This window comes from Urocampus carinirostris, chromosome 8, assembly GCF_059441175.1.
Source record: "Urocampus carinirostris isolate Australia breed hairy pipefish chromosome 8, RoL_Ucar_1.0, whole genome shotgun sequence".
Lineage (NCBI taxonomy): Eukaryota > Metazoa > Chordata > Actinopteri > Syngnathiformes > Syngnathidae > Urocampus > Urocampus carinirostris.
The window spans coordinates 37,253,855-37,259,854 of NC_142356.1; positions in this window are offsets into that span (position 1 = coordinate 37,253,855).

Here is a 6,000-nt window from a genome sequence, read left to right on the forward strand (position 1 = left end):
CTCACATTTTTTTTTTCTTTCAGCGCAGTAGTATATATGTGCTCATTTTTGTAATCTCTCCGGTAGTTTTCACCTTGAATGGTCACGATCCGAAAATAAATGATAACGCAACAGCTGAAAAAAGCCTTAGGTGTGTTGGCGTTTCGCAGCTAAAGGCATTAACATCAAATTCCGTACCAATAAATCTGCAATCAATCCGGTGCGGCTTGTACAAAGATAACTGAGTTTCGTTGTTAAACTCCACTATGCGGTTTTTGTTTAGGTGCGCTCTGTGGTCCGGAATTTACGGTACATGCTCGCCTATATGTATTGTATTTTGATGCGTTGTTGCAACTTGAAGGTTTTTGCTTTTTTGAATATATTTATTGAAAATAATAACCCCCCGAGCCCTTGATGTTGATGTTGCCCTCTCCCTAATTCCGGCCAAAAGGCAAGCTGCTTTGAATGTCAGGAGAGGATATTGTGGTGAAATGCTTTTTTGTCTTGTTTTGTTTTGTTTGTTGTTACTACACACAAAGGATGTGACACTAGCCTAGCACCTCCCATCGCCTTTTTACTCCCTCCGATCCAAACCGATGTTCCTTCTGTGGTCTCGGTCAAGGCTTCTAATGTATAAAAATGTCGGTTTTGTGACGCTTGCATTCCCTCCCCCTATGCCAGAGTTCACTTTACGTGTCTTCGGGCTGGCAACAGTGCTCGATTTTTCTGTTGTGCCTTTTTTTTTTTTTTTTGTGAAGCGGGCTTTGCACAGGGGGATCCACGCTGAGCAAAGACCTGGAACTCCAGTCCAACTGTCAATTAACTCATTCAATGCCAGACGTTTCTCTCAAATGGGACAAGCCAGTGCCAACTCATTTTGGCCTTTTTGACATATTTAAATGTGGGTCGGAAGCTGTATAGGCATAGGAAGCATCAAAAGAAAGCTTGTATTATTATATTTTAATAGAAAAAAAGTATGTTTATAGCTATTACCTTTGTTTATTAACATAATTTGTGATTCCTCAAATATCTAAACAATGCTTTCTATAAACACATGGGCACTTTCCTTGCAAAATAAAATGTTATTGCAAAAACACGGAACATATGCACGAACTCTACAAGAACTTTTTAGCGCCATGATACTTTCGGTGACCTGAGCACAGGTTTTTGGTCCCCTTAGCGATTGCGATACTGCAGACGTGCACGAAATGTCATCCCTCTCTGCCTCGACTATGACGAAGGGACTTTGACATTAACTGCCTCTATTTCCCTATTACTTTCACCACGCTGCTTAGCTAAGCTTACTCGCCATACGGGCAGCCACTCTCAATCGCTTGATACAGGAAGCAACATAATAAAGTAGGGGCTTCCTCATTGTGTTCAAAGATCCAATCAAAGCCACTCCTGCCATCTAATGGTGAATTATCATACTGAAACCATTCCCAGGGGCTTGATACTTACTGGTGAGCTGCACCAAACGCTTCATAATATTTATTAATTTTTAATCATACAACCAAAATAGAACGTTTCTTTTAATTTTATGTTTTGGCACTCAGGGACAATGCTTCTGAAAACGTATTCATACGTTATGGCATTGAATGAGTTGAGCGTTTTATACTGTTGACACACCAAAATGATTTGAGCTGACCACAATGAGAAGAGGAGTGAAAAATACGCAACGGCTCAGATATCCTTTGAATGTTTTGTATTGAACAGAACTCCTGTATACATTGTAATTATGCATCGGAAAGTATGGATACTGACACACGTGTTGCACCTCAGGAGTTAAACGCTTAAAGAACAACACTCGGATCAACCCACCCTCGTCGGTGTTTTTTCTGGGTACAGCGCCTGTGCCTCAATGGATGCCATACTATGTGCTACCCTGTTTCAGGGTTTTAATATATATCCCTTGGTTTTCAGAAGGGTTTTTATGTTGAAAAGATATTTTTTATGCTTTTAGACATCATGTAATCGTTTTTGGTTGTTTTTTTTTTTACACCACAGCCTTTTTTTCATTCTATCAAAACTGTAAATTATACGTTATATATAAAAAGTCGCATTTAAAGATTTACATGGACCTATAATTATTGTAATTATTGAGAGATGTAGCCTTTATTAAAGTTTTATATTTTTCAGATGAAGTTTGCACTTGATTATTTTCTATCCCAGCGTGCTTTACCGCGGCGTTAAAATAGTTATTATTTGCAATGAACACAATTTGAATGTAGTTATTTCTTTTGGGTCTTGCAGACTTTAAAATGATATGCCTCGACCTTGAATAAATGAAACATTATCATACAGTAAACCCTCAAAAAAGAACCCATAATGGGCAAAATCCATCATGTAGAGACCTGTATTTTCTAACAATTAGTATACAATAATAATACTGCAGTTCACAAGCTCGAGCATTTGACAACTACAAGTACTGTATAAACATCCTTTTATTTTTTTTAGTTATTTACGAATGACTTCTGTCAAATAATTTTAAACATGGAGAAGGTTTAGCCAATCAGAATGTAGAGCACAATGCACTGTGCAAATCTGTGAAGTAGCAAAACAGTGAAAAGTGAACCCAGTTATAGCGAGGGATTACTGTATAAAAAATATGCCATAATATTAGTACACATGCTATTTGAGATCATTTATGTGCCAAATTATTTATTGAATTAGTGCTTTGAACATAAAATAATAGTTTTTTTGTTATATTTTTGCAATATATACATTTTAGTCTAATTGTCTGTTTTGTCGTCAGTACACTAACTAGACTTCTCTGCAATGTTGAACTGCAAGCATAGAGAAAACAATCTCGTAAAAATGTTTAAATGAGACACTTTTACTCATAGGGAAATAGTAATCAGCCCAAAAAGAAAAAAAAAATATTAGAAAAGATGAGGAAAAATATGGTAATTTATAGATATGTTTGAAATTTAGTAACAATAAAAATAACAATATGAGGAAAATTATCAACTAACTGAACATTTTTTTAAGAAAGGAAAATTAACTAAATATGTACTGGTAGATTTTTTAAATACAGTGAAATAAGAGAAGTAATACAATAAGCAAGAATATCTGCCAACAAAATAAAACATCTTTACACAGAACTTTTTTCCACTTTATTTTTTGTCTTATTGGACTTTTTATATTGAAGCCGCGGAAAAAATATGGTAATGTATCGATATGTTTGAATGTAGTAACATAATAAAAATAATGCATAAAATGAGGAGAGGAATCAGTTAACAAGTTTGTGACCATAAATTATGTTTCTTCCTCTCTATTGTTTTCCCACCTTGACTTTTTCCAGTAAAGTTGCAAAAATACGGAAATAATACGTATAATTGTCCAATTACAGTAAACCTTTTTTTTACTGTATTTTTTTAACTTTTTAGTCCGGACTGTTTTTACTGGAGCCACAGCCATTAAATCGACAATGTTTACTCCTTAGCACCTACTAGTGGTTTAAAAACTTCATTTGTTAAATAAAACCAATGTTGATTTAAATAATACGCAAAAATACATGCACTATCATACAAGAATGCATTCTTAAAGCTATTTCTAGTTCAAAAATGTAAATTATTTTACATAACATGACCCTCACAAATTGGAGCTGACATGATTGTCTGCCATTTCGCGGCTATGGGTACCATCTACCCATCCATTATCTGCACCGCTTATCCTCAGTAGGGTCGTGGGGGTGCCAGAGCCCACCCCAGCCGTCTTCGGGCAGTGGGCAGGGGACACCCTGAACTGGTTCCCGGCCAGTCGCAGGGCACACAGAGACAGATAACTCACTCGCTCAGTAACACCTAGGGACAATTTGGACCGGCCAATTAACCTGACATGCATGTTTTTGGAATGTAGGAGGAAACATGCAAACTCCGCACAGGGAGGCTGGTAGCTGGATTTGATCCCATGACCTCAGAACTGTGCCACAGACGCGCTAACCACTCATCCGCCGTGGGTACCTATAAACCTCAAAAAGGCTGGGGGGGAAAGAGAGAAGTAAAATGTGCATTTTGGTCACATTGACTCCATTATTTGTATACATTCTTGTCCTGTTAAGCACTCATTTTCTCACGACACAATACAGTGACAGTGGTTAAATAGTACACACTGTCCCACTTAACAAAAATTAAAGAAATGTTAGAAGTAGATATTTAAAATATATTAAATAAGAAAAGTACTACTTATATCTGTCATTATTACTGATGTGACTCAGCTGTGCCCGCTCATTTGGCGTCAACTGCGGCGGGTTCTGATTGGCTCCCGGTCAGTATTTGAACCCAGTCCTGTCTGTCCCCTTGTGTCAGTCTGTCTGCGAACCTCAGTGAACACTAGGCAAGCCATTTTCGACACTGACTCCTACCTGTCCCGTTTTTTGCTTCCGTCTGTCCCCGGCTTACAACATTTTTTGTCCCCGACTACGTCTACTCTTCCGTTCTGGTTTATGACTCGCATCCGACCCCGACCACGGCTTGCTCTCCTAGTCCCGGCTACCGACCCGTTTTTTCCGTCCCTGACACCGCCATCGCTCGCTACAGAAGATCCACTTCCGCGTTCAGAGCACCATCTGAGTACAAGAGCGACTGGCTTCCCGCGTCCAGCGAACACTGGATCGTGGGCGCAGCCCTTTCTCTTTCCTCTATTAAAACTTGAAAGAAACGAAACACAATTGGGTCCTGTTTCCGTTCTGGTCCTGACAATATCCACCAACAAAAGATAAAAATGTCACTCTAGAAGATTCCATTTTATTGTTTTAATTTGACCTTAATTCTTACAAACCAAGATTAGCGGATGCTGTTTTATGTTCCTATTGTAAAATTGCTACATCTTGAAGACAGGGCAGACAAATCTGACACAACAATAATTCTTATCATGGATTAGGGATGGGTGATACTGGGAATTCCGGTATCGACTGGATGCAAGTAATGACATGGTAGTATCGTTCGATACCGATACTTTTTGCTTGGAAATGTCATGATCATTGATTAATTGAACCCTACACTTTGAGCTAGTTGATAGTTCAGATAAACAAAGCACGAATGTTGTGTTCACAAATTTTTTTTTTGTTTATTATGAAATAACTGCATTGCAAACTCTAAAGCCCAAATGGCACTGTGTTTTCTGGTACCCGCGAGGGCCAGTGATACACGGCAGAGCGTGGCGGCAGGATGCCAGAAAAACATGCCGCCGATCTGAGAAGGCATTCTACGGTAAAAAAACAACTGTACAAATTTCTCAACCTATGATTTTTTTTAAATGAAAATTAACATTATTATAACAGTTCATGTATTTTTGCCCAGTATTCAAAACAATTTTTTTAATGTTTGAAATTTTGTTTTGTGCTTACATCTATTACAACTGTTCAGAGCTAAAGCCAAGAGTCAAACCAAAAAAGGAGTAACAAAAATATTAATACTGCATAACAATGTCCAACTACAGAACTGAAATACTTTCCATTTCACACTATTTTGAAAATAAGTCAGTAATGCAAGAACATGTGAATTTTCTCTCATTTGTTCTGTTTACATATTGACAATAAATTTACAGGTTTTTGTTCAGTAACAGCAACATGTTTAAATGTTTTTTTGCAACTTGTTTCTCTCTGTAAAGTGAGTTTTTTGTTCAAGTGGCTATGTCAACTTGTGGTGTTGCCACAGTAGCAGACCACTTTACCACACGTTACACCTGGCATTGTCGTTTACTGCGGTAAAAAAAAAAAGTCCACATTGTGCTGCACTTTTTTTTTCGCTTCTGCCATTTTTAGCTTCAGGTCAGGGCAAACACATAGATATCCCCTATTCTGTCTGGTAAACAGGATATAGCAGCAGAGGGAAAGGTGCTAAAAATGTGCCTGTTATGTCACAACACAAGTATGAAGTGAGAGAGTGGCCTAGGCCGCTGGGTGAGAGAAAGACAAGGGCTGAGCTATCTACATAGATAAGTGGCCCTTTTAGGAAATTAGTCGGTGAGTGATGGATTCCAGGAAAATAGTATCAATCCGATCCAAGTGCTTGCCTA